Genomic DNA, 26,239 nt, shown 5'->3' on the forward strand with positions numbered 1-26,239 from the left:
TCCAACTCCCCTGTTGATCATTAGCACCAGAACCAACGGGGGGGGGGGGGGGGGGGGGGGGGAGAAAAAAAAAAAAAAAAAGAAAGCCCAGAGGGCTTCAAAAGCTGCACCCTGCTCCCTCCAGCTTGTTTGTGAAATGGCAGCAAAACATTCTGGCGGGCGATCCCTTGTCTTGCCGCGGCGGAGGCGGGGCGGCCGGTCCCCTCAGGGCGGCGGAGGGCCGGCAGCCGTCTGGCCCGCGCAGCCCTGGCGCGAGGCAGCAGCGCCAGACTGCCCCGCGCGTTCCCGAGTGTTCCCGGCCGCCGCTGCGGGGAGCGGGGCGCGGGAGGGCGGCTGGGCACGGACACCCCTGGGGGACACCACACCGCAGCCTGTGGGGGACCCACGCCATGCAAGGACACCCCACCACAGCCTGTGGCTGACCCAGACGGTGCAAGGACACCCCACCGCAGACTGTGCCTGACCCATGCCAGGGCAAGGGCATCCATGGAGGACACCCCACTGCAGCCTGTGGGTGACCCACGCTGGCACACCCTGACTGAGGGCCCACCGCCTGCAGGAACACACGCTGAGGCCAGGACACCCCGAGAGGTGCAGGACTGCTGAGGAGCCACAGTAAGGTGCCCAGAGCAGCGGAAACACGTCAGGGGCAGTGGGAGGTGAGGCTGGGTGGTGGGAGGAGAGTCCATGAGTGAGGCTGAGCCTGGGGAGGTGGAGAAAAGATGCTCTCCTCAGTGTTTAATTATGTACGTGCTCTTCACAACACAAATCAGTCATTAGGATTTGCTGCTAATTTGCAATAAGTTAGATTAACTAAAAATTCCTCCAGTCTGCCAGTGACACCTTGTTAACTTGGCCACTCCATTACTGTGCAAAGGGGAATTTGGTTTATTTTTCCAGTGAATAACTGTATCACTGTGGGAAGGTCATTTCCTCAGCAGGACATGAGGACTCCACTGACCGTGGTACAGCAATGGTAATTCGCACTCCCTGAGGGGAGGACATAGTGTTTGCATGGGATCTAACATAAGTTTCTGGGGTCTTAACAGCAAGAAAATCTATCTGGATAGTGAGCTAGGTGGTGGAAAGGTGGGCATAGCTGTAAGCATCAAGCAGACTTTGTGGTGTTTTGCATTAAGACAACTGTCAGGGTCTCCAGGACCATGGGCCTTGCTGTCGTGTTCTCGCCCGGAGGAACTGCCTAGCTGCTCTTGCAAAGCTGTTGCAACTGGTTGTTGCCACATGAAACAGAGATGCTTCTGTGTAGTGGCATGGGATGAATGGGGAGAGAGGTTATTCATTGCAGTGGTAACAGCAGAAATATCAGCTTGCTTTGAAGGGCAGCACTTTTGCAAGAATGGCCACCACAGTCTGCCAATTTCATGCCAGTCTCATGGCGAAATACACCATCGAAGTGCAGTTATTGTCTGACCTGGCCGGGTGTTATTTCTGCCCAGCGTCCGCTTGAGGAGGGACACTACTGCAATCCGGCTGAGGGCCACTAGATGGTTCCCAACAGCCGTGGAAACTCAGGCCATGGCCTCCCTTGGGTGGGCACCCACCAAAGGGTGCCGCTGGGCAGGGGCAACAGGTGGGAACATGCAAGGAGACCAGTGGAGGCTTCATGTGTAAAAGGAAAAGAGAGAAGTCGGAAATCCTCAGTGGGTCTGTTGGGACCCCCTTTTTGAAGTTGTTTCTAACTTATGTGAAACTGCTGTAGTTGTAGAGCTGTTTGGAAGCAAAGGCTAGAAAATGCTTTCCAAAGATATCACCAAATAAATTTTTCTCCCGTGCGTGCATCTCGCTCGTTTCTTACATGGAGAAAGGGCGGCAAAACAACATTGCTTATCTTTCCCTTCACACACATAGCATCTTGTTCCTGAAATAAAAGGGCTCTTGCTGTCTGCTTAGCCAGGGAGTGGTCTGGGCTTTTGCAGGGCTTGTAGTGAGTGTAGGACACGCACGCTGTGCCAGCCAGAGGAGGCTGGTGGAGGGATGAGGCCTGAGACCTGGATTCTGGGTTTACCATCATCTTTTTCCATCTGGGTTTACCGTCTGGGTTTACCTGCCTTTACCATCAATGTCCTGTTTGACCTTGGTAGTGTCACTTAGTTTCTCAGTGCCTCACTCCCCTCTCTGTGATGGGAACATGCAGGGTAGTCCTGCTGCCCTTCACAGGGTGGTGGTCTCAACGAGAAGGTACAGCACACTTCTGCTATAGCTGTTGTGCTGGGCTTGGTGCTAATATGTAATGGAAGGGGGTAAAGAAGAGGGAGCCATACTCTTCTCTGTGGTGCACAAATTGAAATACAGGACATTTTGTTTGAACATAAGAAGAACTCTATTTACTGTGAGGGTAGGCAAGCAGTGGAACAGGCTGCCCAGGTCAGTTACGGAGGTGTTGTCGGTGTGTGTGTAGGCTTGCAGGTTTTCAAAGGCACACTGGACAGGGCCGCGGATTAATTACCTGCTGTAATTAATCCTGCTTTGAGCAGGGCAGTTTGGTTGGACGAGACCATCTCCAGAGCTTCCTTCCAACCTGAGCTTTCTGTGATTCTTTGATTCATCCCTGCAGGTCCTGCTTCAGTGTAAGAAAAATAACTCGTATAGTCTTTTTTTGAGGTAACCCTGAGTAAAGGTCCGGTAGGATTGCCCTGTCTGGAAGAACCTGTCTGTGGGGAGGTGCACCTAATGGTCATTCCAGGCAGAGGTTTTTTGTTGGGGTAGATCTGAAGGTCTTAGTGTTCATTGCAAAAATGCTGTACCTACTAGGCTGTTGGTCTGTCATATTGTCCACAGCTCAGGGTGGCTGGGCCTCTGTTCCTTTCAGCCTTGAAATCTGCCTGTCAACGAGATCCTGCCCCATCTCTCTCCTCCCATCCTTGCTCCTGGAATATCTGTGTTACTGTGTGCTCTGCGGGGATATTTGTGTTCCTGTGTCAATTCAACTCACTTGGTTTGTTTACACTGAGCAAGGTATTTGAGCTCACTGCCTGAGTCACCTTCTGTGGGCAGAGGAAACCTGAGCACTGAAATGTCATTGCTGGAGACTGAAGTCACATATGACCTTAAGTAAAAGGTGTAAATAGCCTTTCTTCCCACTCCTTGTGTCAACAGCAACAGAAACCAAGACTCTCACTCTCTGAAAGAATTAAAAGCCTCTTAAAAGCTCAGGCCTGGGACTCTCACTGTTTCTGTGTATGTTTCTGGGCCCTCTCAGTGTTCTGGAAGCTGTCCCACTGCCTTTGCCATTTTGGGGGCAAGATGCTGCCTGTGAACCCTTCTGTTTTGTCCTGAAAAGCACATCAAAAGCATAGCCCCTGTGTGCCATGTCCTGAACAAACAAATGAGATGCACCTCTGTGTGCAGTGAGAGGTTTGGCTGCAGCATTTGTAGTACTTAAGCTCACTTCTATTCAGAGTATGAATAGTCGTGTGGTCATTTCTGCCTCTCTGAGCCACCTGAGGCCCTGGGATGAGCTGGGGGATCAGTAACAGTGGGAAATCCATGATGAAGCAGGTCCCTTGCTGTTGGCTTCTGAATTAAAGCTAGATTAAAGGTAAAGGTACTCTAAATGTAGATTAAAGCTACTTTGGGTCTGTTTGTGCTTGTGCCACAGTGACCATAGAGCAAGGCTGTCTCTGGCTCAAGAAAAAATTATATTTCATGCAATGGCCTTTGCCTCCATCCCTTCTCTGCTCTCTTCCCATCCTCCTCTCCCTCTTGGCCTCTTCATGTTTCTCCATTTTGGATGATATTTCACAGATGCAGCAGTGACCCCAAAGCCTTTTTTTTCAGGAAAATCAGGTCAGCAGAGAAATGCACTCCATAAACTTGTCCCCAACACCTCTGGTTCTGCTTTTCCTTTTTCAGTGCAGCTTCTCCACATGCCTGACCTGAGGTCAATGTGCAATCTGATGTCGATTGATACCCGGAAGAGCCCCATCTGCTCTTGCTGTTAATTCTGAATGAAAGGTTGTGTTCACTGCTTGTTTGATTATGCCTGAATAAGAAGTCTCCTTGGGACCATTTCATGAAGGATACTTTACAGATGTTTTGTATTATTATTATAATTATTTAGCAGGATTTACACATGCATGGAGAGAAGAATAGGCCTGAGCAGTTTCGGCTTGCAACTTTTAGGAAGTTTCCAGTTGTTACTGTAGAAAATGAAGAGGGCATATTGCTCTCCAGAACCCCAGTTTCATCTAGCATGGGGCCTTTGCTGGGTCGCCATGATGCTGGTGGTTTAGTCTGGGATGTTCTTCACCGCGAACCACAGCCCAAGTATCCCAGGACAGTGCCAGTGCACATTGCCATTTCCAGTTTGGGGAGTGGTGGAGGTGACTTGCAGTTTGCTTCCCTTTAGGGGAGGCTGTGATCATAGATGTGTGGAATCATGATGCCAGTGTTCAGGTGGGTGCTTGGGTTCCCCTTGAGCCAGCAATGTCATCTTTGGCAAGAGGCGTGGAAACTGTTACTCAAGCCTGTCAATTCACTGCAGCAGCATTCAGCAGTCCCTTTTCTCATTTATTTATTGTTTTGAATGGTGGTGGAGCTACCTAGAGAGCCCCACTGAAGGCTAATAAATGCAAAATACCACGTCAGGTATTTAGAAACTGGGAAAATTTAGAGATTCAGAAAATACAGATGAAAAAGTCTGGAGGCTGGGAGGTTAGCAGGGAAGGCATCATATCTGCTTGTCCCATTCTTGTTCTTTCCTTTTTAAGGGCAGAGTTAGAGAGAGGGTGCTCAGTGAAATGAACCCTTGGTGTGAATTGGTGCTACCATTTCTCTGGTTTTCTGTTACCTGACACAGGGGAATGTGGCGTTTACCAAAGGTGACTTAGAGGCTGCTGATAGAACAAGTTCTTGTAGGAAAGTGTAGACAGGTTTTATGTATTTGAGATTTGTTGATGGGCAGGGTGGGATGTTTTAAAGTTGCTGTCCAAGAGTGCTTGGCCAAACACCATTAACCTGTTGTAGTGTTCAAAGAAGAAAGGTCTCTGTGATCTGCTAACAAATAGGTATCCCATCAGCAGCCTCCCTGACCTGGGCCTCACTGTGAGGGTCTTCCCTGGTCTGCGGCACCCAAGGGAGCTCTGTGTAAGTGGGAAATGAACTGTCTTCACAGACAATCCAAGCAGAATGACCTTAGGGACAAAGTCAGTTGTGGCATGAAGAATAGATATATGGGGTTTACTTTAGGTTCTGGTGAAAGGAAAGAAGATGTTTTTACTCCCTAAAAACTTTGGACTTCTGTTTAATGTGGATTGAAGCTTTTTTTTCAGTACCGTGTGGTTTTCTGTCTCAGAATTTTCCAAAGTAAATGTGATAGCAATATCCAAGTAAAAATGCAGTGAAAAATAGGAAATGTTTATTTCCAAGGTTTCCCTAAATTTTTTTGGTTTTTTTCTTGAATAAACAAACCTAGTAAGCATTTGTGAAATACATGAGCGTCGCCAGTGCTTCATCTGATTCATGGTAAGGCTGCAGCAATAGTGACCTGATCAGTAAAGCTGAAAGCAGTGTTAAGATATCAAACTAAAGAATGAGTTGAACTGTGTTAGCATGTGCATGAGGTTCCATGAAAGAGTTAAGTCAGCATTTTGTTCTGTGGCTGTAGAGGAAAGAAAAATCTTGAGATTTCTGTTATGGAACAGGAAACTGGACTGGGACAGAGGCAAGAACATTTTCTTTGAGTGTTCTGCTGCTTTTCTGCAAAATGTTTCTAAGTAAGAGCATCCCCTGAAATGCCTGGATTTCTGCTACAGATTAAAAGTACATGGAGGTGGAGGATAAAAGGGGCGTTAGCAATTAGCTCTGGTGATAAGTTTAGCTGCTAGAAAAGTTGGACTAGCGAAGAAGAACTATTAATTGAAATCCCCAGTTAATATAGAACTGTCAATAATGAATGCATAATGGAGAAAGTCCATTTAATTTTTAATTATCCCCAGCTCCTTCCAAACAAATACAGTGTGTTAAATCTCCCTGTCACCTTCACCCATGCAGAGGGTGTTTGATGGAAGTCTTCATTAACCCCAGGTCTGCTCACAGAGTCCTGCCAGGCCATTAGCTAGCTAGTTACAATAGCAGTGACTGGCACTTGGCAAGAAAAAACCCAGGCGGCTCCTGCCAGGTCCAATACGTGGAAGGAATTAACTCTGTGGGATCATTGCGGGAAGAGGTTGAAATCCCTTGACTGAGCTGTCTGACATGGTAGGGTCTGGAGCTTCTAATGCATCTGATGTGAATTGGGGTCCTTGGGGGTTAATGTATTAGACAATCCTGATCAAATCACAATTCCCAGATGAAAGCACTGTTGGTTCAGGGGTCCCCTCTGTAGGATGACCTCCCGGGCTTTCGTGGCAGGTCAGCCAAATATGTGAAAGCACAGTTTGTCTCCTATAAATTGAAGAGTACAGATATGCGTATTTTCAGGCCTGAGTAATGGGTTGTGGGTTGAATGAAGTGCTTCAGTCTTGAATGAGAGTGTTCACACAGGGGCTTGAAAAAATTTCAACCTGTGCTAGGAGGTCTCTGCATGGACCATTTTTAATGACCCCATTTAGGATTTGACTGGGAATCTTCTTCTGAAAGCCGACTTGGGAGGAAAATTCCATGGGCTTTTGGTGAGTCATAGCTGGCCTGGGGTTTCCATCTCCTCCAAAGTACAACATCTCCAGTCAGCCAGCACTTACTGGCCATGTTAACCCAGATGGAATAATCATGATAATGACCAGCACTGTGGGAGACCGAATTCTGCTTTTCTGGTGATACAAATCAGAACTGATTCTCCTAAGTTTGGTGGTATTAACAACGTGAAACTAATGGAAGTTGGGTCAAAATCAGTTTCTGTTTCTCTGTTGCAAGTGTGAATAGAGGCAAGCAAGGACTCCTGACTTTACAGGAGCACTGACTCATGGAGAGCTGACAGAACTTTATGCTTGGGATGGGTGTGAGGGAAGGGTTTATAGCTCTGAAAAGTCACCTTCTCTTTACACTTGTCCCAAATGTGTCCCAACTCTATTTTTAGACCCTTGCTTTCAAATGAGTATGCCTAGGGACAGCCTTCTGGGGATTCAATTAAACTCTAGAATAAAATAAACACTGTCCCTTAGCAAGGGCTTGAATGCTAAGCAGAGTCATTATTTGAACAAAGTAGGGCTCTAAGTTTCAGTGTTTAAACGTCCTCTATTTTCATCAGCTAGGGGTCAGAGACAAGTGAAGATGGGAAAACTGTTCATTAACTCAACTCATCCACTCCCATAGCCTTTTCACTACTGCTCTGAAATGATCAAAACACCTTAAGGGCATTCCTTTGGAAACAATTCTACATTTTAGTGACTGAGTTTGAAGTCACTAAAACAGCTCTTACTCTTTTTTCAGGTGATAAAGCAACTGTGTTTGTATGGGCAAGGCAGTGACACAGTGACCTGGGCTGCAGTGCCATCTGTCTGTTGAATGACCTTAGGCAAGCTTGTGTCTTCGTATTTTCTCTAATTAAGTACTTGCTTGGTGCAGTGTGATCCAACAGTCATCCCATGGGCCAAGTCTTCTAGATGCTTCTATCCAGATTATTTTTTTTTTTTTTCCTGGAGAAGCATACAGTTGTCTCAGCATGTGTAGAGACTGGGTGAGCTACTGCAATAGTACAGTACTCCAAAAGTGGAGAAATTCCAAAATTCACATCTCACCCCAGAGATGCTGAGTTTGGAGCACCAGATTTAGACTTTGGGCAAAAAGAAGTTCCCTAAGAGGTGTTTGACAGGGTCTAGTGCAGTCCAGCTACAGCTTATGTGAAGTATTTTCAAAATCTTACCAGAAATTCTGATCTGGTACTATTTTTGGATGATGGAAATTCATCCAAACCTGCGTTTGTAGCTGGTCAGTAGGTACTAATACAGGCCAAACACAGCTGTTATTCTTTGAAGACTTCTACCAGCAGTCTAAACCAGAGTACACCTTGCAAGATGTGTGGAGTCAGCTGTCTACTCCACTAAACACCGGGAGACTCCAGCTGGGTATTGTGTCCAGTTTGGGGCACTAAACCTTAGGAGTGGTGGAGACCAATTAACTGAGGAAACTGCAGAGGAGACTGATAAAATGATCAAGAGGTCTGGAAAACTGTGGCTGACAGAGTAGAAAGAAATAATTGGGTTGTGTAGCTTAGAGAAAATTTCAGTGGTAATTGTCTTCCCACAAAAGGTGGGTGCAAGAAGGGGAATGATGCCTTCTTCACATCTGCTGTGGGTAAGAAATCACATGCAGGCTGCAACGAGGAAAATTCAAGTGAGACATAAAGCAAACTTTTGTGGAAGATGTGATAAAAGCCCTGGATAAAGGAGTGAGTGAGTGAATGAGTGAAGTCTGCAGGTTAAACAAATGGCAAGAATGGTGTGCAGAGCTCATGCTGTTCTGGGACAGGAGGATTAACTTGGTAACACAGATCACCTCTGTTTGTCACTGATTGCCATTACACAGGTGGATGTTAAAACATTCACAAACACACACAGATGGCTGTACACATGCACGCACGCACTGCCTTTGCACTTTTCCCAAATATATGCATATAAATGGTTTTAGAAAATGGGTCTGTCATTAGATATCCCCTTGTCAGGTTCTTCTAGGTGACTTAGCATCATTAATTTTAATACTTATTGTAATAGTGTAACTGTCTTAGAACAGATTTTCTCAGGAGCCAATTCACACTGCGCAGTCAAGTAGCAGTCTTAGCAGCTTTCTTTTGTTGAGATGCTACTTTTTATTTATATCTCTCAGTCTGAAAGAAGCTAAAATAAAAATTGCCAAGATTTTTTAATCCAGCTTTGCTGTCTCCTGCTGCCTCAACTACACAAAACCTTGGGTGCATCCATTCCTCCATATGACAGCTAATCCCTTTCTCCTCACTGTTGAAGCAAAAGCAGCTTAGGAGGGTTTGCAGTTGGAAAGGAAGCATCAGTGTTTGAAGAAGGTGTCCCCTAAATGCACTGGTATGGGAGACCTGTGGACTTCACTTTCTGCTTGGGGAGAGAAAACTGCCCTGTTTTGCATTGTGTTTGACTAAAATGTGTGTTTTCTTGGGGACCCGTGAATTCTGGAAAAAGCTGCGCTGGAAGGATTTCTTGGGGCTGGATCCAGACTGTACAAATAGAAGTCTTGAGCCTAGATTGTCTAATAAATTGCTATTTGAGCTTGTTATTTCAAAGCACTATCCTGTTATATTGCAGCCTGGGAAAGCTGGACCCTGAGTACTTCTTTCTTGTCCTTGAAGAAGAGAGATGGTGTATCAAAGTGTGATTTTAACATTTGGGCGGGAATGGGACTAAGCATGTACTGAGTGTGTCCTTCTGGATTTTCTGTGTGTCAATATTGGTTACTTCTTCCGTTATGCTTCCTCTTTGCCATGCACTCATCTTGGTCCATAAGGACAAGTATATTCCTTTTTCACCAAAACTTCCTTAAGTTCTGAATTTACCTCACTTCTAGCATGGGTCAGTTTATGAAATCACAGCATTTTCTGCAGGATTTAAACACCCTTTCTTCTCCTAACACTATTGGGATTTTTTTTGGTTTTGTTTTTAACTACTGTACGCCAGAAGTGCCTGAGCTGCTGCAGGGCTGAGCAGATGCAGGGATGGATGGGAGACGTGATGCACTGGTGCTGGCTGCTTGCAATGCTTATTTGGGATGCCTGCAGGGATCTTGTTTCATGAAGGCCTTTCTGGAGCAGTGTCTGTGCACTTTGGTGATTAAATCCAGCACACATGCTGGAATCAGCAGTGCCCAGTCAAGGTTACAACTGGTTGAATGAGAACAGAATTTAGCTCCCAGACTTTTGTTTTGGTCACCCTATTACTTTCTGTTCCAGTTTTAGGGCTCACTGGGATCCCAGGGCACTGTACTGACTAGGAGTTGAACTGGACCTATAGTAATTTTTTCTGGTTGACATTTTTCTGTTTTTTAGAGGTCTGAGTGACACAGCATGCTGTGAACATGTTGTGTTTAGAAATAGAGCCAATACTAAATAATGGTTCACCTTTTTTTGCACTTCTCTTGCATTATTAATTTCTTGGGCACACAAATTGTTAGCAATTTCCCTTTTAAACTAAGAATATTGGGACCTCTCATGGATGAATTCAAGGGGTACATCATGGCCTCGTGTCAGTACTGACACAATTAAAGGCAAGATTCCCAGCAAGGTGAAGAGCAAAGCAAGCTGGAGAGTGGAGAGGGGCTGACAGCCCAGCAGCCTGTCACACCTTCAGTGAGATGCTGCACTCCTGTCCGCTAAGTGGGTGTTGGCACATAGGAATAAGTCTGGAGGAAGCCTGTTCCTGTTCAGAAAATACAGCCTTACTGCTTTCACTCTATAACTGCTTTGCTGTCCACGTGAAAGAGCAAGCTCTGGTCCTTGCACCCAGGCTGGTGTATCCATACTAACCTCAGGGTGTAGCCCCTGTAATTCACTGTACTTAGTTCAGTGTCCTACTGCCCTCGTCAGTGCAGTGGGCTGGCCCATACTACACTGGGTCTCCGGGACTGAACATCTGCTTAGCATGGAAGGCTGGAACCCTGGAGCAAAACACAAAGGGAACCAGTTTGGTAGCATAGATGTGCCCACTGATATGCTGACTTTCAAGGCTAGAAGAGGGTGGTCTGCTTTAAGGTGGACTGCATCTCACTGATTTGGTATCTAAAAGACAAATAAAAAGCATGAATCACTCTTTCCAGACCCTTTTTATATTCAATGGAGAGGAACAAGGTCTTCAAGGTGATTCATTGGACCTGACTTAGCAGCATGTTTTGGGAGGAGATGACTCACTTTTCTCTCCCCTGATTATAAAAGGGGCAGAGAGTGAGTAGATCAGTCTTAGACAGCTAACTTTTAGACATCTGAAGTCAGAGCACCTACTTGCCCTTTTGAAGAACATGAAGGCTTTACTTCCAGGCAGAGACCCACCCTGAGGCTGAAGGTGTCAGCATCCACTGGCAGTCCACTGCAAGATCCATCACTCTCTATGTGAAATACAACATGCTTCCTGACTTCACTGAGAATTTAAATGCAATGCGAAGCTTCATCTCTCTACATCTGCCCATTTCATTCCATTCCTCTCCTTTGCTAGGAGCAGGCTGTTAGCTGAGACCTCTGCGGGGCTCTAGTGGATCTCTTCAGTCACCAGCTGACATAGTTGCTATTAACTCTGTAGCAAAGGTGCCCAAGTGAATTTACAGGTTTATGCTATTAATTTTATCCAAGCCTGCCCAGGAAGGTAAGAGTTTGATAGATGACTCCCTTCCTTGTCCATGGAGTGCAGAGATTTGCTGTTTCCATACACAGCTTTCGTTACTGTTGTGGGTCCAGAACAGAAATGCTCCTCTGTGCAGCAAAGAGCTTGCAGGAGAGCACAGGAGGGTGAAGGGACAGCGTGATGGAGGCAGGGCAGGCAGCAGGGGTGGCCACAGGCAGCAGGATCTGGAAATGCAATGTCAGACCACAGCCTAACTCAGGTTATCCTTTCTAACATGGAAAGCAAATTTTCTGTGCCACTAAGTGGCTGGCCTGGGCTGTTGGTACCCTGTTGCTAGTGCCACCACTTCGTCATCTGCTTGCCCTTTCATAATCTTTTGTTTGAAGTGTGTGAATATTACAACGCTACAGAAAACAGTCAAGGGAGAAGACTCCAAAACGGGAGGGGCAGGAGGATCTCACCATAAAAACCCCAATACTGGGGACAGCAACGGGGAAGTCTGAGCCCATATTAACTATGTCCATGTAGAAAAGCCAAAGAGGGAGAACAATTAAATTAAATATGCTTTAAGGATTGTGTTTAAAGACTAGTCTTGTAGTTAATGTGAAGAAGGTAGGTGCAACTTTTAATTCCCTACCAAAAAGGTGCTGTTGTTACCCTCTGCCTTGCATTGCTGCCCACTTTAATCAAGAAATGCTGAGCTGGTGTGGCTTGCTGAAGCTGAAAGTGGCAGAGCTGGGGCTAGATTTCACAAGATCAAGCGCCATTTGATGTCTCAGCTGTCTGAAGATGTGGATACGGTTCACTTCTGCCAGACAGTGAACAAAGATCAGAATGAGGCTCAAATCCCTGCTCTGCAGCATGTCCTCTGCTTCTGGCTCTCTTAAATAGAGATAATTAGCCTTTTCTGCTTGCATAAAGTACATAGAAATAACATAAAAGCAAAGCTCCATTTTCAAATTAAATGCTATTATTAACATCTGGTGTTTGATGGATGATTATGGTGTTACAACAACATAAATACTTCTCTGGGGGCATTTGGCCAGTGATGTCCTAGGATGCTTTGCAGTTCCAACCTGATTAAAAATGGAATTCTATTACACATCTCTGAAGAGATTCAAACCATTGAATAGCAATCGGAAGGAGATTCTGCCAACTGTGAGGCATAAATACTGACAGTTCTAGCTACAAATATTTCCAATATTTTATTTAATTTTTTTTATTGGTAGGACAAACTTATAAATTAGAAGGATGTGCCTCAAGAACAGCTGGGGAACATAAAAAGAAAGTACATGATAAAGAAGTTCCAGAGCTAGACTATTACAGCACTATAGCGTAGGCTAGCAGAAGCTTTTTAAAATCAATAAGAAATGTCATTGGCAACCAGTGTGGATTTCAGCGCCAAGGTAGGCAGATCAAAAGCATTGCAAGAGTTCGAAAGAAATGTAGGTGTGCAGAAATAACATCTGTAAACAGTTATGCTTCTTGGTGGCTGGAACAGTGGGGTGTAAAGCACTGGTTGTGGAAACAACTCTGTGTATCCTGCTGTTGGTCAGACTGAGGCTGGTTTCCTCATGGCTTCCTCAGTCGTGGGCACTGAACATCTTAAAGAAGCCTAAGGAACTCAGGTGCCAACATCCGTTTGATTTCATTAGAGTTTGGTTGCTTGACTGTTGATTCAGACAAAAAGGCCAGATTCTCTAAAATTCTATACTGCACGATACATATGCAGCAATCTGCAAATCATGGAGCTGGTAGGGGTAGAGATAAAAACTTGATAGCTTGAAATCAAGTAACTCTCACTCCTTTAAAACTATGTTTCTTGCAAATTAGTCCACAAGTAATCCATAACTCTCAATAACCCCCCAAAAAATGAAAGAAGGTGCAGTTATTGGAACGGAAGTCGATGGTTATGCTGAATTTGGACAGGAAAGCAGCCACAGAAATGAGAAAAAGAGGAGGGAAATTTAGAAACAGGGAAGCTACAGGTGCAAAAGTGATTTGGAGAAAAAGGTTGTCTATGTATAGGACCTACCATCCTTCTGTATGTATGCATGTGTATGTATTTATGTATGTATAAGAGAAAATCCCTGGTTTATAGTCATGCAAATAGGGCAAGCATCTGCATTGCCCCAGCAATAGCAAGGACCACCCAGCGTAGCAGAGCAGCCTGTGATCCAGTGGTGGTCAGGGGGTTAATATGACCTCTGCCCGGTATCAGGGTATCAGGCCATGCTGACTGACAGCCTGGGGACGGCTGGCTGAGCTCAGGGTATGACCAGGTATCAACCCTGGTAGCAGCCTTCCTCTTCTCATGATAAAAGCTTGTTTGTTTATTTCCCTAATTAGGCTCAGGAGTCTTCATCAAGAGGGAAAGAACTGTCTGTTCAGACTGGATAAGAGGAGTTATTTTATATTCCCGGAGCGGGAATGAGACTAAAACTCTTTAAGAGATCTTGATGCTTTGTGTTCATTTCCAAGAAGGCCCCCCTAGACATTGTAAGCCCAGCTTTGGTTGTTTTTATCACACATGGCAGAAAAGTTAAATCTATAATGAGGTAATTTAAATACCTCAGATTTTTAGGAAGTCTGAAATATAGATCTGGGTACAGATTTAAATGGAACTTTAGCAGCGGTGGGAAATGTTCTGATATTTTTTTCCCTTGTCGTTTCTCATCTTTATGCAACTCTGTTCTTGCATCAAGCCACACTCAGAAACATAAATGTCAATAAGGAGTCATTTTCTCTTGAGGTTTCTGCCCCATTTTTACAGACCTGCAAAGTCCTCATGGGTTGATTAAGCAGCCAAACACCTGTTTGCAGGGCATTGTTTACAGATTTGGGGAATTTCAGCAAATGCATAAAGCTTCATTTTTTACTATTTTCCATAATTATTGGTTTCTTGTTTGCTTTCTAAAATTCAGGCCTCTCTTCTTTAACACACATTTTCATTTTCAAATAAAATACTGTTGAAATAGAACCTGTAGCTTTAGCATGAATATCCAGTCCTGAAGTGTATCTCTGTCTTCAGAAAGTAATATAAGAAAACGGAAGAAACCTCTGAAACTATAAAATAAAACCTTTGAAAATTAAAGAAAAAAAATCCAAGGAACTTTAACAGTAAACAACCAGTGCAATGTGTTTTCATGTAGTTTCATTGAAAATTGGAATTATTCTCTGAAAGTCCAAGCAGTGGGGTTTTTTTGTTTTAAAAAATTACAGATTACCTTGGTCAGCAAGGATCTCCCATATATAATTACCTGTTGTTCTTAAAAGAACATCTCTTTGAACAAACCAGTGCCATTTAAATTTGATACCTTTGCAATAATGATGGTTACAAGTGCAGCTGTGCAAAATTACTTGGACAAATGACACATGCTCTGTTCTGTTTTAGCACCAAGTTGCATCAAATGGGAAAGAAAAGTTGATTGTAACAGGGGCACAGACAAAATACCTCAGTTTCCTAATCTGCAGAATGATAATAAGGGTAGTGATTTTTTTTTTTTTGAGCTGAGTAATAATGCCTAGATATTAAGTGTGCTTTTATTTTTGTACTGCTATAACTAGACCAGTTTAAGGGTGAACCAGCTTATCCCATAGTAGAACTGCCTAATAGCAGGGTGGATTATGCTCATATCCCATGGGGATAACTATGGTCTGATGAAGCATGTGCACAAGATGAGGCTGTAACCATACCAGGGATGGTATACTACGTGTCCGTATTGGTACAAGTGGTGTGCTTTATTTTGCATTGTAAAAATGTCTTGAAAATGTTGTGAAATGAAATCCTGGCTCCTGGAAGTCAGTGGGAGACTTGTTATTCACTCCCAGCACAGGCAGGAATTCCCCTGAGGCCCTCAGGGACTATGATTTGTTAATTTAAAAGCAATCCAGTATTGCTGAGTGAAATTTGTTCTTTAGTGGAGGTAAGATCTCCTGATTTTATGAATGACAAAGGAAGAATCATCCCTTACAGTTTGAAGTCTAGCAAATTTGAGCCTTTGACTGCTCAAACCACGAATTGGTGGGGACTCTTTTTGTTTCTTTAATGGCTTGTTATCGATGCGGGTCACACAGTCTTTGGCTTCAGGAAATAAGAAACCTCCATGTGCAAAAGCAGCACAGACAGGCACTCTCCAGCAGTTGTCTTAGTTTTAGTCTTTTCCATCAACACCTAGATCCTTGAATTCAACTCAGAGTGCTTGTTTATTTGGGTTGGCTCTTTTTGTTGGCATTTGATTGTAAGCAGGTGCACAAGGAGGAGAAAAGCCAGCCCCTGGCCTGGCGCTGTTGTGATTCAGCAAATGCACAGAGCAAGTGCTTACGCTGTGTCTGTGATTATGTACTCCTTTGGGAACAGAGGAGCTGCATATACATGTGTATATGTGTTTGTACATATTTATACATTGGCACACACAGATAAACAAACATGTGCCTACACATTTTTGTGTGCATGCAGAAACCCAATGCCAGCGTTTCTCACTGCAAGGGGCTTAACGTTACCGAAATTAGGTGAGTTGTTTGTTTGATACAAATAAATACAGTTCTGTCCACAGAGCTCAGCTCTGAAACATAGTTTTAGATTCCAGACTCCCTCATGTTAGTTTTGCTTGTGTCTGCCACATGTTAATTGTGCTGGATCAATTATTAATACTTGCATTTTGCCATTGGTGAGAGAAAGAGAACCTAATGGAGGATGCTGTTTTATTGTGTCATGTGCTTCCTGGAAGAGCCTCTGAACAACTCATAATCTAATTGCATCAGGGGGCGGTAATTAGACAGCAGTAAGCAGAGGACCAGCCTGGTCCCACATCACCCAGCAGATAAGAAGCAGGATCAGAAGCTGGATCTCTCCATGTGGAAACTTGTTCTGTCTCTATCCATTGTAGTCTACGTTTCTCCTTAAAATGTACCGTCTCTTCTCTAGGATTAACAGCCACTTGTTAGCTTATGGACTTACAACACAGATGCAGTAAAGTTCTTCCTGTTGTTTCTCTCCAGTACCCTTAAATGTTGCTTTATCTCAGAAGATAGATATCCAGTAGCTATGAGGTTAAATTAGGAATCAACAATTGTCCCAGGGGAAATAGGACACAAGTCCTTTATTTTGGGGAAGATTTTGATTTAAAAAATAGCACGCATTCTCATTGCTTTCCATTTCCTTATTCTGGGGACTATGCAGCCCATTTACAATTAAATTGAATCTAGTTACCCTCCAAAGTGAAAGAAGCTGTTCTGAAAATTAGTAGTATGGGTCTCTCTACCTTTTGACAAATTATTTTCTAATGAAAAACATCTGCTCAGGCTAAGAAGGTTCACTCATCTTTACTTCCACCTCATGCAAATGGTTTTTATTTTGCATATTGCAAAAAGATGCTTTGGTCATCTAGGCAAAAGGGACAGGAAGATATTGACAAAATGCAGCAATGCTGTGAGTAGAATATAATTCCCTGCCCTGCCCCCCCCAATTATCCTTTTTTCTTTATAACAGGTGTAATGAACACAACACCTGATGGCTAATAATAATCCAGATGGCTTGGAATGGTATCTCCATATGCCGCATGATTTAGTGCAGAACAAGGCTGAAGTTAACTATGTGTGGGTTGAAGGAACAAACTCCATGGTTTGTTTTGGAGGTTTGTTTTGGCAAACAAGGAAGAAATCAAAATACTCACCTGGGGATGTTTGGTTACAAAATAGGGTGATATGGAAGGCATGCATTCCACACTTTAGACCAAGTCATGGGTGTTGTGGTTTAACCCAGCTGGTAACTGAGCCATACGCAGCTGTTTGCTTACACACACTCCCACCCCCACCCAGTAGGACTGGTGAGCGAATCAGAATAAAAGTGAGAAAACTTGTGTGTTGAGATAAAGACAGTGTAATACAGGGGTCCTCAAACTACGGCCCACGGGCCAGATACGGCCCCCCAGGGTCCTCAGTTTGGCCCCCAGTATTTAGAGAACACCCCTGCTGGGGGTTGGGGGGGGAAACCAAGCAGCCGCAGATGACTGCCTGCCACTTCATCCGCGTGCCGGCCCCCTGTTTAAAAAGTTTGAGGACCCCTGGAAAGCAAAAGCCATGCACACAAACAAAGCAAATCAAGGAGTTCATTCACCACTTCCCATCAGCAGGCAGGTGTTTGGCCATTTCCAGGAGAGCAGGGCTCCATCACGGATAGTGGTGACTTAGGAAGACAAATGCTATCACTCTGAACATCCCCCATTCCTTCTTCCCCCAGCTTTATATGCTGAGCATGACGTCATATGGTCTGGAATATCCCTTGGATCAGCTGGGGTCAGCTGTCCCTGCTGTGCCCCCTCCCAGTGTCTTGTGTCTGCCAGCCTGCTTGCTGATGGGGTGGGGTGAGAGGCAGAATAGGTCTTGACTCTGTGTAAGCGCTGCTCAGCAATAATGGAAACTTCCCTGAATTACCCACACTGTTTCCAGCACAAATCCAAAACAAAGCCTCATACTGGCTACTGTGAAGAAAACTAACTGTCCCAGCCAAAACCAGCACAATGGGCAAAGAACAGTACGCTCTTCCAGAGACTGCACGGCTCTGTTTTGCCTGGTGGCACCTTCTCGAGACCTGGATTTAGTCCTGGCAGACGTCGGTGCTCTGCTTTGACTAGTCAAAGCCCAAATCCTGAATGCAGCTCTACATGCTATGGTTTCAAGCAGCTTAGTGATGCCCATTTAATTCTAGGAATACTAACTTTATTGTGCTCCTTTCTGTGAGAAGAGCTGGGCATTCTGCTAATGTAGTTCTTCTGATCTGCACTAACGGGTCAGTCCTGGTTCACAACATTTTAGGGCTTGTTCCTGCTCTGTCAATTTTGAAGGCATCTCTTCTGATCTATTTCACCAAACTGGGGCCACAGTCAGGCTACGATGACATGCAGAAATATTTCTGGAGCTATACCTTTACCTTTGAAATTTTCACAGCTGGAGCCAGACTAACATGAATGTTTTCTCCTTAGGGAAAAGTTAATCTGTAAGTCCTAAGGATTCTCTATACAGGGAGGTGGCATCATTGTCCTCATGTTATGAGAGGGGAAACTGGAGCAGACTGGCTCTGATTCAGCTGAGCACTAAAGCTCCACAGGACATAAGCACATGCTTTTGTGTTTTGCTAAACTGGTACGATGCAGAGACATCATGATTTGCCCAAAGTCAAACAGTGAGCTGAAAATAGGTATCAGGAGTTCTTTGGACAAGTACTGCAGCTATTTACATTTGACAGATTCTCTTTCTGTGCTGCCCAGAGGACAGGAAACATTTTTCTTTATAAAACAGAAGCAAAGATGCCTTAGTAAATATTGTGAAATTCTGGAAAACAGATTTGTAGCCTGCCAGGGAGGTCAGGAATGGTTTTTCTAGATCAACAGCAGCATCTGTCTGTGCTAAGTTTTGGAAAACTTTTCAGCTGAGGTGACAGTGTTGCTGTTGTTCAATTCCAAGCCTGGCACAGATCGCCTGGCATCAGTTGACTTGTCAAGAAGGATTTCTGGTGCATTTCAAGCAGAGATACCTCTTTCATTCCTAGGACATGGATGAATATCTATGTTGAGAAGGGAAATAAATCTCCTTTTCTTAATATCCATTCAACTTGGGGCTGATCCTAGGATCTGTTTTGTAACAGTGATTTGATCAGCAGTGAAAATGTTACCTCTCCAGCTCTGGGAATAACAGGCAGCCCGTATACATAGCCAGAGGAAAATGTCAGCCTTGTTTGTGTATTTATGGCATTCCCTTGTAGCAAGGACTTGGCCTCGGTAGAAGCCAGTATCCTGAGTTTCATACTCACAGCCGATTTCTTCCCCATCTGAATCAGTGCCTGACAGTATGGAGAGAAAAAAGTGTGGCCTTTACATTGAGTCTTCAAGGAATGATTTCAGTGGATACAAACCTACATACAGAGTAGTAAAATTCATACCTGCAAAGAGATACAGCCTGATGCTTCTGTGGAGTGACATCAGTTTTCTTCTGTAGGTAGTCAACAAAACAGAGTAAATGCAGACAGTCTTCCTTGCTCTCCTTCCATGGCACACGATAGTTTAAATAGCTCTTGGCCTTGGGATATGAAAGAATTTAATCTTAATTCAGGGCAATGTATATTGTGAGGGTAAGATGAAGTGGAATTTTTAGATTCCTGTTCCTGTGATTGCCAGGGACTGATTCAGAGGGTCCTTTCTAGCTGTTTTTATTGAAGGATGTAGGTAATTCACCTCAAGAAAAAGACACTACACACATTCTCATTTCATACCTGACAGGAATCCAGGGCAAGATGAATACCTCCTACTAACGTTAAAAAAGTAACAAGTAGGTGAAAAAGCTTTTGCTCTTCTCTGTCTCGTAAGTATCTGATGATGCTGTTGGAGGACAAATGTTTCTACAGTAGAGGCTTTAATACAGGAGATTATAGATTTAAACCCTCCTGTTGGCCCGAGGGACCACTCACATTGCTGAGCTCTGGACATCAGGAGCTATGAAGAGTGCTGCTGAGGCAAAGATAGCACTACTCAGCTTCTGCGTTTGCATTCAGATTTGCAAATGCAGGGTTGGATCCCCTGGCCAATGTTGATGACTGCAGGGCAGCTGAAGTTATGGAGCTTCACCAGTTTACTGCTGTGGAGGATCTGGCCCACTCCCTGCAGCCTGCCGGCCTGAATGACGTTATTAGCCCCTTATTGCTAGAGGAAGAGTGTTTCTCTGGAGCCTGAAGGTGCCTCCCACATGGGGACAGATGAATTCCCAAGACGAGATGCCCTTGTAAACAGTCCCTAATGCTTTAAAGCCATGGAAGAGAATGAAATGAGGAAAAGGAGTGGTATTGCTATAGAAAAAAGATTAAAGATATTTACAAACTGGTGTTCTTGCAGGCAGAAAATGGGGGACCCAAGGCAGGAAGAGAAGGGCCAGTTTTCTAGGGCATTTAAGTATGCTGGACACTTAATTCACAATTTACACCTGGCACTTGACTGCCCTGTGAAGAAGGGAAGTCAAGAAACCAGTAGTGAAGGAATAATTTGCTCAAACCTCTTGTCTGACAGGGCCAACATCCTGAGACTGTGTGAGCTCTTCAGGCCCATAGCAGGGAAGCACAGCCCTGCTGCCAGCAAGCCAAACCTCAGGCTGGACTTGCCTTTGATGTGCCCTCTGGACTTCGGAAGGAGAGGTTTTTGTAGCCTTGTCCTATCAATGAGACAAGGGTTGAGAGACACTTTTGCATCCCTTCACCTTTTTTCCTCCCTGTTAAGAGGATAACATTCTCTCTTTGGGACCAGGAATGTCTTCAGCCTTGGGGTGGCAGCATTCAGCTTTGCCTGCGCTTCTGGGAAGCCCAGTACTTTCTCTGCTTCTTCTAGGTTTCAGAAGAGCTTTGGAAATCTGGCCTGGAGAGGTGGACTACACGATGTAGTTTTCAGCAGTGATACTCAAACTACAAATCAGGAAGAAAATGAAATACCAAGGGCCACCTCACAGCAGGTACTCTGGAGACTTTCTGAGGCTAAATTGCACAGACCAAGCGGGGATGCTGCCTGAGTGAATGCAGGCAAAACATAAGGCACCCAGGCAATGAAAGAAGAAAATGAAGCTAAAAAGAGGTGGTGCAGCAACTGAAGCACAATAAAGAATGTGCTCTGACACTACCTGTGGTTAATTCAGGAGGCGCTATGGGGGATCTCACTGCACTCCTTTCTCCTCTGCTTGAAGTGCTTATTTACCCAGGTGGAACAGGAATGACATTCTCTTCTTTATGATAGCTGGGAGTAATTTTAGATCTGTTTAAACAAGTATTAGGGAGGTATTAAGATGATAGCAGGGAGATTAGATGGTCACCGAGTACCATCAGGAGAGCTGGGCCTACGCAAATTCCTCATATCTACAGCAGAACTCCTCAAAACACTTAGATACAAATACATTTTCAAGCTGTATTTTCCCCTTCATAGAATTGGATGTTCACAGAAAGAACCAGGTTAGGCATTCAGACTAGGTATTATTCCTGTATCGTGAAACTCACTGCTGAGCAAAATGCGTGGGCAGGGTTGGAGCTGTTGAGTTAAGGAGGAAAAGAGCATAGCCTTGCACTTGCCCTGTCCCTGTAAAGCGAACCGAGTTCCTTCTGCGTATGTCTGAGCAGGGAATAGACTGAGGTTGTTTGCATTGCCTCTAGGGGAAGGTGGGAAGGAGGGTGGCTGGGTGAAAAAGCTCAGTAGATGTAGCTTAGACACAGTAGCAAAATCTGGTCTCCTGATTCCCAGGATATCATCACACATGGTATAGAACTATCTTCTGTTTGCAAAGGGCATCCTATGTTTCCATCACTGTACACCCACAGAGCTGAAGGGACTCAGAGGTCGGAGAGATTCAGTCTCACTTTGTCTAGCTAACTGGAATCCATCCTTGCAAAAAAGTACAGGCACAAGAAATGGGCTCTGTGGGAATAAACCACAACCTTGTTCTGCCTCCAGCTCCTCTCAGCGTGAGGGCTGTGCCCCACAGAAGGTAATCTGTCACCTGAGGTAAAATACCACCCCTCCTATCTAGCAGCGTAAGGCAACTTGGTTGATTAACCAGTAGCCACAGAGGAATGCTATGGCTATGTCAAACCTGAACAGCTTTAGCTTTCCAACACTGTAAAACAAGTTTAGCTGGGGTCATCTTTTAGCAGCCACTGAAGTATGACTCAAACTCACGTTTTTTGGATATTAAAAAGAACCTTTTACCCACTCTACACCCAGTCCTATCCTGCTGCATCTCACAGCTCTTGGCTTTTACTGTTGCTGTATTGACAGCACAGGCACTTTCAGATTATTTATCCTGCCTGTGCTTTTTCATTTAACATCTCACAAAGTCCATTACCCTCAATGCCACTTCCAATTGGCATTTGAATTTAAGGTGAAATGTAGACCTTGTAAGAAATAGGTTATTTTGTTCTTCTTCAGATGGTTCTGTCTCCTACACAGTGTCACTTTGGCTAATTCATTTATACAACCTGACAAAAATCTCCCAATTTTTCATGAATGACTTCTTTGTGAGTGTCACACTGAATTTGTTCAGTTGAACAATGTGTATCTACCAGTGAACTGGAGAGCAAAGTGCTAAAGCTAGATGGAGGAAGCATCCTAAGATAATACTTCCTTTCCTACTTTCCTTCTCCTAAAAGGAGGATTTTTTTCCTGTTATTTCTCTTTCTGTTGTCCTGTTTGTGTACATGCCTGCATTACATTGCATTCTGCCTCAGATGGATACCATATTGACCTCAGCTTGGTGTGTGAGACAGGGTTTCTATCTCTCACATATCCCTAGCATGTTAAATCTTAGTTACATGTTTGTTGCCGCATTAAAAAAAAAAAAAAAGGAAAAGAAAAAGAAAAAAAGGATTAACTCTTCTGGCTATCAGTGTGAAGACTTTTATACATACAACCTGCCTTTGCCTGCAGTGGCAAAAAACTTCCACACATCTCAAAAGAGCAAAGAGTGAGGTCAATAATACCAGAATCAGGTTTGGCTTGGGTCAGGTAGTTGTCACAAGATCTGATGATCACCTGAATGTTCTCTGATCCCCTCCAAGTTTGTAATCCCAACCTGATAATCTCATCAGACATTAGGTATTCACTTAATGCTGGCCGTGGCAACAAAGCATAGTGGTTAGAGCATCAGGTGGGGGATCACAAAGCTTGGTTCTGTGTCCCACTCTGCCATCAACAGATAGATGGATTTGGGCAGTGCCACTTGACCCACTTGTGCTTACGTGTCAACCCAGCATCTACAGATCAACCCGTATCTGTAAGAAGAGGAGGATGTGGATGCTGGGGGGAGCACTGTGGATTAATCAGGGAACTCCTGCCTCAGAAACAGTGCCATCCAAGTCTGTGGTTTGATTGCTCACTGGCTCAAGGAGAACAATTTGGTCCTGTCCTTCAGAGCATACCCTCTTTGGGGAAAAGGCAGCAGGATTCACAGACAGGTGTTGGATACATGTTGTGAGCTGTATTAAGGCTGTGCTGGATAAGTGAAAATCAGTCCATCTGCAACTGGAGGAATTTCCCTGCTTTAACTTACCTCAACAGCACAGCCCAGGCTCTGTGGGAAGCAGGCTACGTGGAATAGTGGTGTCTCACCACTTTGTAACCAGCTGCCTCATTTAGTGCATAGGATTATTTATTTTGATACATAATTACATGGGTTGATACTTTAGTCAGCAATTAATTAATCCTAATTGGATGTAAATTAATTAAGAACACAGTTTGTCAAATTCAGTTTGCTCTTACCCAACTCTACTCTCCCCCTGGAGCAAAACTGAAGATCGTGGCCCCAGTCTAGGATGGCAGTGCTGTTCAGCATGAGTGTAACACAGGCCCATACCCAGTGCAGCTGCAGGGTAGAGCAGAGGTCTCGGGGTGCGCGCTACACCTTCTTGTTCTGAAGAAGTTACTCTTCTTAAGAAGATGTGTTTTAATGGATACTTTTTAATAAGAAGATACATGCTTATGAGAAATAGATCCAGACAGCTGACCTAATACTGAGAAAAGAAGGGAATTTATAAGTGAAACAATCCCCTTCTATATTTAACCACTGCACAAACCCCAGCCATTGTAGATAAGAGCTGCCTGGCTAGGAGGCATTAGAACAATGCCATGCTTTATTCTTCCATGTATCATATTGTCATTATAGTAAACCTTGTTTATGTTACTGTTTCCTATGAAGTTCAACTCAGATGGTATTATCATGTGCTAGATGTGGTTCAGTGCAGCAGGAATAAGTACTAAACCACCTCAACTCCCAGTAATCTCGAGATTACACTGACAGAGTGTGAAAAAAGGGGGGGATGAAGAATTATTTTCTTTGTTTCAGCACTGAGGAAATGGGAATATAATATGTGCTAAGATGGCATGCAGTGAGCAGCGTCGTGGGATGACAATATTCATTAGTCCAGAGCCAAAGTAGGACTTTTCTTACCAAACTTTAGCTCTTTAAATGTTAGGTGTGTTGTCCAGGTGAGTAATCACAGCACCATCTGTAGTTAGGAGAAAGACAGAGTGGTGCATGTTTTGGGTGGGAATGAGTTACCCTCCTGGAAATGCTGCTCTCTCTGCTGATGACAGAAGGAGCTGACACAACCCACCTGAACTACACATCCCAGCATTCAGACAGCAAATGTGAGGTGAGCTGGAGGCTTCCTGCCTATGTACACTTGCTCATCCCTGAGGAAAAAAGGGTTAAAAGTGGAGCAATTGAAGCAGCATTATAAATGGAAGAAGATGCTTGTATTGGAAGCAAATGCAGATATGATATTTCTGCTCTACAGGTGCTATTCTAGAAATACCTGTGCACTCTCACCCCTGGTAGCCTGTCTGTGTGCTCATATATTAAATGATCAAAGCAATGCTCCCACATTTCAGGTTTAAAATCATGAAGGCAATCAGCACACTCAGTGAATTGGAGGTGCCTGGATGTATCAGGCATCCAGCACACAGCTCATCTGATGTTTTGTGCAGGATTTCTGGGCATCAGGCAGCCTGGTTAGGGCTTCTGTTCCAGCTGAGCTGCTGGACACAAAAAATCTCAGACAAAGGTCACATTTCTTTTTCCATTCAAGCTGTTTTGTAAAAGGCTGACCATATAATGCATTCAAATGTAGTACAAGATTTTGTAAAATAATTTAATAACCTTATATGCTAAAGGACCTGTAATAATTTAGTCTTGAAGGGACTGGTTTCACTGATTGCAGAGCCCAGGATTAATCTGACCTTTTCTTATTCTTCATCCAGTAACTCATTTACAGAGGCTAGTCTTGCAGTGTGTAGTACGTGTCTATTCTTATTTAATCTGTCTTGCAGACCAAAGCTCTTCAGAAAAAAATTTCCATGTTAGTTGTGAGATATTTAAAAATAAAGTAAAATATAACAAAAAATTCAAACTTTTAAGAGGTAGATTTCCCAGCCAAGCCTGAAAATCAGCTCCACTTCTGTGCATTTCCAAATATATCACTGCAGTGCCAGTCATCTAAAGCAAGATGGGGAAAAATGTCAGCAAAATTCACTAGATGCACAGAGTCATTGAATAGATTCATGGGCAGCCTACTGTAATGGCAAGTTTGCAGGGGCTATCAAAACTCTTTATACATCAAGCTAAAAAATGACAAAGAAGCTGAAAAGAATGATTTGTGCTCTGAACCAGGATGGTCGAGACCACTCCACCAAAAGGAGGATGTGATCTTGTAAAAATATGTAGTTAACCTCATAGTCTTTGTCAGACAGCTATATCTATAGAAGAGCCACAAATCACCATGGAGAGAAATTGATTGATCTGTAGGACTTTGTTAATGCAAATCTTTTTCATTTAAATCTATGTTGGACCATTGGACCTGAGGACACTTAGAAGAGTAACAAAACTGCCAAGTAGAGCTGAAATAAACCCAAATGGCCAAACTCAATTATGAATTGTCAGGTGGAGACAACCCCATCCAAATGCATTCTAACACTTGACACAACCTAGCTGTGGACTCGGTTTGCCTAGAGAAGTGTGGAGCTCTGCACAGAATAAAGGACACACCGTGAGTAAGAGGGAGCTGCAACCTGGGCATTGGTACTCTGGGGGCAATGAGTCTATGTGCTACAGACACCAGGCAGTAACTCTGACATGATTTATGGCTGCACACATGAGAAGGTGAGACTGAAGGTGTCCTTCAGCTGATGGCACACTTGTAGGGAACGATCACTTACTGTGTTGTGTTTCCTGTGAGGCAGCAATAGTTCTTTTTTCCTGTCTATCTTCTGCTGAGAACTATATTCACTGTACATTGTCTGGATTTCTGTAGTTACTGGAAACTTGTGGTTTTCTTTCCTTTCCCACAGTACCTAGGACTGGCCCCTCAGCTATAACATGTTATGAAAATGATCTGAAACAGTTGCAGCTGTAACTCCCCTCACTGGGAGATTCTGTTTGTCAAAATCTTGTATGTAGCTCAAGTAAAA

At 44.0% G+C, this 26,239-nt stretch overlaps 1 long non-coding RNA gene across 2 annotated transcripts in view; it reads left to right on the forward strand.

Moving 5' to 3' along the window:
- Nucleotides 1-209: 209 nt before the first annotated feature.
- LOC130146840 (uncharacterized) overlaps nucleotides 210-26,239 on the forward strand; it is a 385,493-nt gene continuing 359,463 nt past the window's right edge. The window contains exon 1 of one of the 2 annotated variants that reach the window (XR_008821029.1): nucleotides 210-659. This is a non-coding gene — a long non-coding RNA (uncharacterized LOC130146840). The remainder of the gene's footprint in view (nucleotides 660-26,239) is intronic. The other variant, XR_008821030.1, reaches the window with a different exon arrangement.

This window comes from Falco biarmicus, chromosome 3, assembly GCF_023638135.1.
Source record: "Falco biarmicus isolate bFalBia1 chromosome 3, bFalBia1.pri, whole genome shotgun sequence".
NCBI classification, from domain to species: domain Eukaryota; kingdom Metazoa; phylum Chordata; class Aves; order Falconiformes; family Falconidae; genus Falco; species Falco biarmicus.